At 42.7% G+C, this 11,097-nt stretch overlaps 1 protein-coding gene across 1 annotated transcript in view; it reads left to right on the forward strand.

Moving 5' to 3' along the window:
- Nucleotides 1-100: 100 nt before the first annotated feature.
- LYPLA1 (lysophospholipase I) overlaps nt 101-11,097 on the forward strand; it is a 77,940-nt gene continuing 66,943 nt past the window's right edge. Inside the window, exons 1-2 of the mRNA XM_011937584.1 lie at nt 101-269; nt 685-716. The gene's annotated coding sequence lies outside the window, so the exon portion shown is untranslated. The remainder of the gene's footprint in view (nt 270-684; nt 717-11,097) is intronic.

Below are 11,097 nucleotides of genomic sequence, written 5' to 3' on the forward strand. Positions count from 1 at the left end.
CGGCGCGGCCGGGTCCGCGGGGGGGCAGGGGCAGCCAGAGGGGTCACAGCCGGGGCGAGAGCCAGTCCCCAGCTTCCCCCCTGTATTACGGAGGAAGTGCGGCCCCGGGACCACCGCGGGCCGGCCTGGGGCACGGCGTCCTCCTTTGCAGTGTGTTTCTGCCTGGTGTGTGGGTGAGGGAAACCTAAGTCCGCCTGGAAATCGCCTTATTGTCACCTCACACTCTTGTCCTCAATGCAAGAAGTTTGAAGATTTAAGTGTCCTACAAGGTCAGAAGTACTGTTTTTTTAGGAAACTCGTGTACGAAAACTCAAACTTATTTTTGCCTCCGGAAGCTTGCTTTTGCAATGGAAAAATTCTACAGGATATATGAGAGACGTTCCTGATTTGACTTGAAAGAGATAAACTGTTTTTCTTAGAATGTGATAATTTGCACTCAATGTCTAACTGGGACCTCTGAGTGCTACCCCGCCCCGCCATTCGTTATCTCAGGAATTAAAGGGAGAAGGTGATTTGAATTTTTGCCATTTAAAAGAGGTCGATAGAGATTAAGTCGCCAAAGATAGTGTTGTATAATTCTCTCGTAGGTTTCGTTCCGTTTTCTACCTTAAGCAAAGCTAATGTGTAACAATCCTGTGTGGGCTTATTTAAGCATTGCTTATAATTTTTCCTCTTCTCTTATAGGTGATTTTCCTGCATGGATTGGGAGATACTGGGTAGGTACCATTATTATTGTTAATAGTAACAGTGATGAAACTGGGTCGTGCAACTTTAGTTTACGCGTTCAAAGGTTTAATGTTTAAGGACGCTAAAATTGTATTTTAAACGATTGCTAGTTAATATATCTTACAGTGCGGTGATTTTATATTTTGAAAACCCTCAATTTTCCCCTTATCATCGTGAGTTTATTGATTTTTTTTTTTAACTCCGGTTTCTGGAACATATTAAAATTGCAAATTCTTCATTAGTTGCTTTGGGTGTTTGATACCAGAGATAAGTGGAATGTTTAGTACGGACGGTGTGCAATTGAGACCTTTCCAGAGCAGTTAAAATTTCAAAGCAGATTGAAGAGAAGAACTAGATGATTTTGATAAGAAAACTAGTGGCAACATAAGGCATGAAGCATTCTGAATAGAGGGATTAGATGTTCACCCTAATGAGTTGAAAGGCAGGGGAGGCAACTCAGAGATATATTTGGAGGCTTATCAAACATTTTGTTGTACTGATTGTACTTATTTTTGTTTTATTTTTGTTTGCTTTTTTCTTCTGTTATTATTTTTAGAGACAGGGGCTTGCTCTGTCACCCAGGCTGGAGTGCAGTTGCAGAATCATAGCTCACTGCAGTTTTGAACTCCCGGGCTTAAGTGATCCTTCAGCCTCAGCCTCTCAAAGCCCGGAGATTAGAGGCGGCAACCGCCTGAGCCTGGCCTGTTGTACTAACTTTAGATACATGATTTATCTTTTACTCAACCTTTTTCTATATTGAAATGTTTTTGTTTTTATATTTAAATCGGTGATAATAGGTGAAACTTAAGCAAAATATGAATGTTGTTTAAAAATTGCAGAAATAGAGGAAAACTGAAGATACATAAATTTTGATAAAGTAGCCCCAAAACGACTGAATTTTCTTTAAAATGAACCACTGGGGCTGGGCGCGGTGGCTCACACTTGTAATCCCAGCACTTTGGAAGGCGGAGGCGGGTAGTTCACTTGAGGTCAGGAGTTCAACACCAGCCTGGCTAATATGGTGAAACCCCTTCTCTACTAAAAATACAAAAATTAGCCGGCTGTGGTCGGGCAAGCCTGTAATCTCAGCTACTAGGGAGGCTGAGACAGGAGAATCACTTGAACCCGGGAGGCAGAGGCTTCAGTGAGCCAAGATTGCACCACTGCACTGCAGCCTGGACCACACAGTGAGACTCAAAAAAGCCATTAGGTTAGATTTTTGTTTGTTTGTTTGTTTATTTGGTCTGCTCTGTCGCCCTGGCTGGAGTGCAGTGGCGTGATCTTGGCTCATTGCAACTTCCGCCTTCTGGGTTCCTGGGCCTCCCGAGTAGCTGGAACTATAGGTGTTTGCCACCATGCCAGCTAGTTTTTGTGTTTTTAGTAGAGACGGAGTTTTGCCGTGTTGGTCAGGCTGGTCTGGAACTCCTGACCTCAAGTGATCCACCCGCCTGAGCCTCCCACAGTGCTGGAATTACAGGCGTGAGCCACCACTTAAAAGTGATCCCTATTTTTTGCCTGGTAAGTCAAGTTATGTAATACAAACCTTGTATTGGGTTACAGAAGAGGTTGCAGCACTCTTTCTGGCAATCCAGTAGTCCTGTGAAAATGATGAACTTATTTTACCAAATGAAACTCGAATAGCAGAATCTCTATTTTATGGGCAAACCTTTCTTGATGTTGCAAGTCGGAGAAGTTTGCTACCCTCTAATTTTGCCAATAATGAGAGCTTCTATGCCTGAATGATTTGTCCAAGCAAAAAAAAAACTTCAGTCTAGGCAGATTTCACAGACTGAAGTTAATAGTGAAAATGGCGAAGACTGTTAGGATCAAAAATACCAGGAACATCCATGACATCTTGACCAAAAGTTAAGTTTGTATTAAAAAATTATCCTCCTTTTTAACCTGTTGTGATAAAAGAAAAAACACAGGTCTCCAGTTCTGAAATTATTTGGTGGGATAGTGCTAAGGAGAAACTGACTCTAGATTGGTTCCATGAGTGCATGATGAAATTTTGAGTCTGTCAGCCTGACAAGTGGCAATTTAATATTTAAGATACTGTAGTCTCCCCTTACCTGCAGTTTTGCTTCCCATGGTTTCAGTTATCTGTGGTTAACTGGTTCGAAAATACTAAATGAAAAATTCCAGAAATAGTATATGAGTTTAACATTTTACACCGTTCTTTTTTATTTTATTATTTATTATTATTATTATTTGAGATGGAGTCTTGCTCTGTCACCCAGGCTGAAGTGCAGTGGCACGATCTTGGCTCTCTTCAACCTCTGCCGCTCAGGTTCAAGTGATTGTCGTGCCTCAGCCTCCTGTGTAGCTGGAATTACAGGCGTGTGCTACCACGTTCAGCTAATTTTTTTGTATTTTTAGCAGAGACGGGGTTTCGCCATGTTGGCCAAGCTGGTCTTGAACTCCTGACCTCTGGTGATCCACCCACCTCGGCCTCTCGAGGTGCTGGGATTACAGGCGTGAGCCACCATGCCTGGCCTGAATTGTACACCATTCTGAGTATTGTGATGAAATCTCATTCCGTCTCACCCAGGACACCAATCATTCCTTTACCTAGCGTATCCATGCTGTATGGATTCACCGTGTATTAGTCACTTGGTAGCCATCTGGGTTATCAGATCAACTGTTGCAGTATTGTTTTGCTTTTTTTTGTGAGACAGAGTCTCGCTCTGTCACCCAGGCTGAAATGCAGTGACATGATCGTGACTCACTGCAACCTCCGCTCTGCAGGTTCAAGCAACTCTCCTGCCTCAGCCTCCCGAGTAGCCGGGACTACAGGTGTGCACCACCACACCCTGCTAATTTTTGTATTTTTAGTAGAGACGAAGTTTCATCATGTTGGCCAGGCCAATCTGGAACTCCTGACCTCAAGTGATCTGCCCGCCTCGGCCTCCCAAAGTGCTGGGATTACAGGCATAAGCCACCTCGCCCAGCCTGTAGTGCTTTTATCCAAGTACATTGCTTAATGATGGCCCCAAAGTGCAAGAGAAATGATGTTGACATATTGTTATGTTTTATTATTGTTCATCTCTTCCTATGCCTAATTTACCCATTAAACATTATCACAAGTATTATGTATAGGAAAAAACAGTATGTATAGGGTTTGGTGTTATCCATGGATTCAGGCATTCACTCGGGGTTTTAGAGCATCCCCCACTGTTTATTTCTGGAATTTTCCATGTAATATTTTCGAACCACAGTTGACTGTGGGCAGCTGAAACCATGGAAAACAAAACTGTGGGTGAGAAGGACTAGGATATTTTAAACATATAATCACAGAAAAGTTATCCCATTAAATTTAACATTTAGTGTTATCTAATACACTGTGCATTCAACCTTTGCGAGATTGTTCCATTAATATCCAGTATAGCCATCTCCTCCCTAGTCACACATTGTATTTAGTCTCTTTAGTCTCTTTTAATCTGGAACAATTCCCTAGATTTTCTTTTGTCTTTCATGACATTGACACTTCTGCAGAGAACAGGCTAATCCTTTAATTTGGGTTTGTATGATATTCCCTCGTGATTAGATGCAGTTTATGCATTTCTGGTATAAATACTATGTAAACAGTATGTCCTATTCTTTGCACACATCAGTAGACTAGTGATGCCAAGTCCCTTTATTGTTACAACTTGGATCACTTGATTAAGGTGGTATCTTCCAGGTCTCTAATGCAGTTACTTTTCTTTTGTAATTGAAAAGCAAGTTGTGGGGAGATACTTTGTGACTGCAAATTGTTCATCAAGGTTTCACCCAATATTTTTACCATCCATCAATAATTCTCGCTTGAGTCAATCATTTCTACAGTGTGATTTTCTAAGTCTGTCATTCCTTTTTTTTGTCATTTCATTTTGTTTATTAATCTGCTACCCCCCCATTTAGTTAGTATGGACTCAGATTTATTTTCTATTTATTTATTTATTTGCTTATTTTTTGAGATGGAATCTCACTCTGTCACCCAGGCAGGCTGGAGTGCAGTGGTACAATCTTGGCTCCCTGCAACCTCCACCTCCCAGGTTCAAGCAATTCTCCTGTCAGCCTCCCAAGTAGCTGGGACTACAGGTGCGTGCCACCACGCCCGGCTAATTTTTTTTTTTTGAGACCAAGTCTTGCTCTGTGGCCCAGGCTAGAGTGCAGTGGCGTGATCTTGTCTCACTGCAACCTGTGCCTCCCGAGTTCAAGCGATTCTCCCGCCTCAGCCTCCTGAGTAGCTGGGATTACAAGCACATGCCACCACTCCCGGCTAATTTTGTTTGTATTTTTAGTAGAGATGGGGGTTTCACTATGTCGGTCAGGCTGGTCACGAGCTCTTGACCTCATAATCCGCCCACCTCGGACTCCCAAAGTGCTGGGATTACAGGCGTGGGCCACTGTGTTGTCCAGTCAGTTTTTTTTTTATTTTTAGTAGAGACGGGGTTTTGCCATGTTGGCTATGCTGGTCTCGAACTCCTGACCTCAAGTGATTTGCCCACCTTGGCCTCCCAAAGTACTGGGATTACAGGCATGAACCACTGTGTCCTGCCTGGACTCAGATTTATTTAATGGGTTATGTTCTATTATGTTTTAAACTTTCTAACTTTTCATTTTAAAGTAACTTGAAATTTACATAAAAGTTACAGAAATAGCATTTATAGCTCCTTATACCTTTCACCCAGATTACTCAATTGTTAATATTTCTGAACTATTAAAGAATAAGTTGCAGATGTGTTGCCTTATTACACCTTAATTTTTCAGTGTACATTTTAAAGTACCAGGACACTCCCGTATAACCATCATTAAAAAGTTAACATTGATCGAATACTACGATCTAATCCACCAGCTCCATTCATATTTCATTGGTTTGAGCCAATAATGTCCTTTATCAGTCTAGGATCACATATTGTCTTTAGCTATCATTTCTACTTAATTTTCTTTATTCTGAAATAGTCCTTGTCTTTCATGACCTTGACGCTTTTCAAGAGTACAGGCCAGCTATGGTAATACCAGTGCTTTGGGAAGCAGAGCCTGAGAATCGCTTGAGCCCGGGTGTTTGAGACCAGCTTGGGCAACAGCCAGACCCTGTCTCTACCAAAAAAAAAAAAAAAAGTGTAAGCCAGTTACTTTGTAGAATGTCCCTCAGTTTGGTTTTATCTGATGTTTTGTGATTTATGCCTTTTTGACAGGAGCACTACAGGGGTGTTGCTGTGTCCATCGCAGTGCAATCATATTAGGCAGACCTCGTGATGATTTTTTTGTTATTGATGTTGTGTTTTATCACTTGGTTAAGATGGTGTCTGCCAAGTTTCTCCATATTAAACTATAACATATGAAATGTTTAAAATATTGAATATATAATTAAAATACAGAAAAATATTTTGTGGGGAGATACCTTGATACTATAACGTATTCCTGATCCCTACCATATGTTCACCCGTGGATTTAGCACTCATTAATGATTATTGACACAATCTATTGTTGTGGTAGTTGCAGAATATCTTAGGATATTTAAATATTTAAAGTTAAAATATGGTCTTTTAAAAATTTCCTTTGTTCTGGCCGGGTGCAGTGGCTCATGCCTGTAATCCCAGCACTTTGGGAGGCTGAGGCAGGAGGATAATCTGAGGTCAGTAATTCAATACCAGCCTGGCCAACATGACGAAACCTCGTCTCTGCTAAAAATACAAAAACTAGGTGGACAGGATGGTGCATGCCTGTTGTCCCATCTACTTGGGAGGTGGAGGTTGCAGTGAGCCAAGATGGTGCCACTGTACTCCAACTTAGGTGACAGTGAGACTCAGTCTCAAAAAAAAAAAAAATTCCTTTATTCTGGGTTTATTCTTTAGCAGTCTACTGTAGGGTAGCGCTTTCCTTTCTCCCTTATTTATTACGTATGTACATACTCATTTGTTTTAAACTTTTAAATCAGTACAGACTCTTGGATTCCTGTTGTATTCAGAGGATAACAATCAAGTCAGTTATTTATTTTGATGCTCAAATTGTCCTTTAGTTGGCCACAGTAACCCTTTCAAATTGGTACTCAGTGTCTTTTGGACATATCCTCATCCTTATTTGATCACTTCCTTACTTTATAGTACAAGATTTTTTCTAGGATTGTCTTGTATGTTTCCTGCTCTAGTTCTGGACTCAGCCATTTTTCCAAGAACCCTGATTCCTTTTAGTAGACAGTGAGATCTGGGTGCTATATGTGCTCCCAGATCTAGACCCTTGCAGTGGACACAGCTAAGAATATATGCACATACATACGTATGTACACACATACCAGTTTTAGTATTTATAAATATTCAAAATCTTGAACTTACAATGATTCCTCCAATTGCAGCGCAGCACCACAGGGTTTTTTTATAGCTTTCTCCCTTTCCATATTTGTAATTCCGTGAGTAACCTGACTTCTGTTCTTGGGGGGTTCTGGCCAACAGTGCAACTCTGGAGTTCCCCCCTCCAGTTGCACCAGCTCACTGCTACGCTTCCTTCATGGGACCTCTCCCTATCTGCTGAATGTGACACCTGAAAGCTCAGTTCCAATTAAGGGGAAACAGGGAAGAGGAAAGGCCAGGTGGAAAGCTTGGTTCTCTTCATGTGCCCCCTTCCCTGTTACCCCCGAGTCCTGATGTATTCCAGGAATTACTTATCTGTATTACCAGTCCCTGTGACATTTCCTAGGCCAAGGAGATTATAAAAATATAGAGAAGAATGTTTGAAAGATAAAGAAGTGGTTGACTGGATCAGATTTTACTGAGAGGTCAAACAAGTGAGGATTGAAAATAAATTGGCAACATGGATATGTTTTGTGACCATAATAAGTTTGCAAGTCTTCCTGTAATCAAGAACTATTAATAATAGAATTATAGAATGTGATATGGAGATCATTTAATTACAAGGAATAGAAAGCTCATCAACTAGCTTAAACAAAAATTAGAATTTGTGGAAGGATGGAAGAACAGCCCACTGGCATATAAAGTCCATGAAGGCAAAGGTTTCTTTAATCAACTTTAATTCAGATAAAATTCACATACTATAAAAATCACCTGAGCACAGGGATTTTTTTGTGTTTTGTTTTAGTTAATACTGTATTCCCAGTGCTAGAATAATATAGGACATGTAAGAGTACTAAGTACTTGTTGGGCAAATAAATGAATAAATAAGGAATTAAAGGGCGAGACATACGAGGAATATCAGTTACTACATGTATTTGTTTCCTAAGGCTGCCATTACAAATAACCACAAACTAGATGGATTAAAAACAACAGAAATTCATTCTCACAGTTAAACAAGCCAAAAGTCCAAAACCGAGCTGTCAACTGGGCCACATACATTCTCTCTAATGGAAACTGCCTCTTCCAGTTTCTGATAGCTCCTGGCTTTCGTTGGCCTCAGGCACCATATCCCCAATCTCTGCCTCGGTCTTCATGTGACCTTCTTTGCTGTGTATCTGTCCTCTCCTCCTCTTGGGAGGACACCAGTTACTGGATTTAGGGCTCACCCTAATCCAGTGTGATCTCAACCCTTAACTAAGGAAATCTGCAAAGAGCCTATTTCTAAATAAAGTCACATTCCGAGGTTTCAGGTGGATGTGAATTTGGGGGGGACACTGTTCAACTACACCATTATTCTCACTACCTTTCCCTGGCCTTACGGTCTCTCACTTGATTCTTTCTGTAGATTTGCATAATTCTTAGTGCGGACACTCTCTTGTTATCCAAAAGTGAACGATCCTAGCTCTGACTTCTATCAACCCTACTTCTGGTGTTCAGCCTAGAATCTGACCTATCTTAGGTCATTTTTTTTTTCTTGTCTAGTTAGTTGGTAAGACTGATTGGGACTGATAGGAGAGTTGATGATAATGTACTACATGAATGGGGATGGGGATGAGTGGTGTCTCTTGTACAAACCCAGACAGAATCTCTTGAGTTTTTAAAAAGTTCTACACCCATATTACTACAGGATGATGAACAAGTGGAAAGAATGCTTTAGTTACTCTGCAGTCTTTTTTTTTTGGATACAGATTCTCGCTCTGTCGCCCAGGCGAGAGTTCAGTGGCACGATCCCAGCTCGCTCCGCCTTCCAGGTTCAAGCAATTCTCCTGCCTCAGCCTCCGAAGTAGCTGGTATAACAGGCACCCACCTCCATGCCCGGCTAATTTTTGTATTTTTAGTAGAAATGGAGTTTCACCTGTTGGCCAGGCTGGTCCCAAACTCCTGACCTCAGGTGATCCGCCCACCTTGGCCTCCCAAAATGCTGGGATTACAGGTATGAGCCACTGCACCTGGCCTCTGCAGTCCTTTTTAAAAGATCACAATTGAGAAACAGATTGGAGTCAATTTGTAATATTTTGGGGGGTATGTGCTGAAATTCACTTTTTGGGCTCTTAGAAACCTCATGTGTACGTGTCTGTGTTTTGTTTTCCTTTTTTCTAACAATAAAATGAAATATATTCTGATTAATCTAGGATTCTGAATATTAGATTCTGCTTAATTGAAGCTTTGTGTAGAATTATTATTATGTTTTTTGAGACAGGGTCTCCCTCTGTCACCCAGGCTGCTGTGCAGTGGTGTGCTCATGGCTCACTGCAACCTTGATCTCCCTGGCCCAAGCAATCCTTCCACCTCAGCCTCCCAGGTAGCTGGGATGACAGGTGCATGCCACCACACAGGGCCTGATTTTGTTTTGTTTTGTTTTGTATTTGAGACAAGGTCTCATTATGTTGCCTAGGCTGGTCTCAGACTCCTGAGCTCAAGCAGTCCGTCCACCTTGGCTTCCCAAAGCTCTGGCATTACAGGTGTGAGCCACTACCCCCAGCCAGAATTCTTAAATCTTGAGTTTTTCATTGTCATTGAAAATTATCAAAAGAGTTGGATACAGCTTGGCCATACTTTTTATATTAATATGGTTGGATTCAGATTCTTATAACCTGTATAGGCCTTTGAATCATCCAGTACAACTAGGTACAGGTTATGGATGGGAAAACTGAGAACTAGAAAGTCATTGATTCTCATACTATAACATGCATCAAAATCACCTAAAAGTCTTGATTCTTGGGCCCCACTGCCAGTTTCTGATTGAGTGGGTCTGGAATGAGACCCAGGAATTTGTCTGCATGCCACTTCTTCTCTCCCCTTTCTTTTTCCTCTTTCTCGTCCTCTTCTCCTTCTCCTCCTCCTCCTCTGTCTCCTTCTCCTTCGCCTCCTCCTTCTCTTCCTTCTTTCTCCTTCTCTTTCTCCTCCTCCTCCTCCTTCTCTTCCTTCTTTCTCCTCCTCCTCTTTCTCCCCGCTTCCACAGGGTCCTCCACCGCCGCCTCTGCCTCTTCCACCTCCTCTGCCGCTGCTGCCTCCCCCTCCTCATCCTCCTTCTTCTTCTCCTCCTCCTCCTCCTTGCTTCGACAGGGTCTCTCACTCTGTTGCTCAGGCTGGAGTGCAGTGGTGTGAACACAGCTCACTGCAACCTTGACCCCCTGGGTTCAGCCTCCCAAGTGGCTGGGAGTACACCTGCGTGCCACCATGCCTGGCTATTTTTAAAAGTTTTTGTAGAGTTGAGGGTCTCAGTATGTTGCCCAGGTTAGTCTAACTCCTGGACTCAAGCTGTCCTCCCACCTGGGCCTCCCAAAGTGCTGGAATTATGGGCATGAGCTGCTGTGCCTGGCCAGAATTTGCATTTCTAACAAGTTCTCATTGGATACGGATACTACAGGTCTGGGGATCACAATTCTGAGAACCACTAGACTAACAGAGCTGTCTGAGGCCACAGTTTTTTTTTTTTTTTTTTTTTGAGACGGAGTCTCGCTCTGTCACCCAGGCTGGAGTGCTGTGGCCGGATCTCGGCTCACTGCAAGCTCCGCCTCCCGGGTTCACGCCATTCTCCTGCCTCAGCCTCCCAGGTAGCTGGGACTACAGGTGCCGCCACGTCGCCCGGCTAGTTTTTTGTAGTTTTTAGTAGAGACGGGGTTTCACTGTGTTAGCCAGGATGGTCTCGATCTCCTGACCTCGTGATCCGCCCGTCTCGGCCTCCCAAAGTGCTGGGATTACAGGCTTGAGCCACCGCGCCCTGCCGAGGCCACACTTTTAGATAGTGGCTGAGTGGGGGCTAGAACCCAAGATTCCTATTTCTTTTTCTCATGTAAGGGTTCTTAGTATTTCTTTTTTCTTTTTTTTTGAGACAGTTTCACTCTTGTCCAGGCTAGAGTGCAGTGGCATGATCTCGGCTCACTGCAACCTCCGCCTCTTGGGTTCAAGCGATTCTCCTGCGTGGCTGAGATTACAGGTGCCCACCACTGTGCCAGCTAAATTTTGTATTTTTAGTAGAGATGGAGTTTCTGCATGTTGGTCAGGCTGGTCTCAGACTCCTGAGCTCAAGCAGTCC

Source organism: Colobus angolensis, unplaced genomic scaffold (genome assembly GCF_000951035.1).
Source record: "Colobus angolensis palliatus isolate OR3802 unplaced genomic scaffold, Cang.pa_1.0 Scaffold166, whole genome shotgun sequence".
NCBI classification, from domain to species: Eukaryota; Metazoa; Chordata; class Mammalia; order Primates; family Cercopithecidae; genus Colobus; species Colobus angolensis.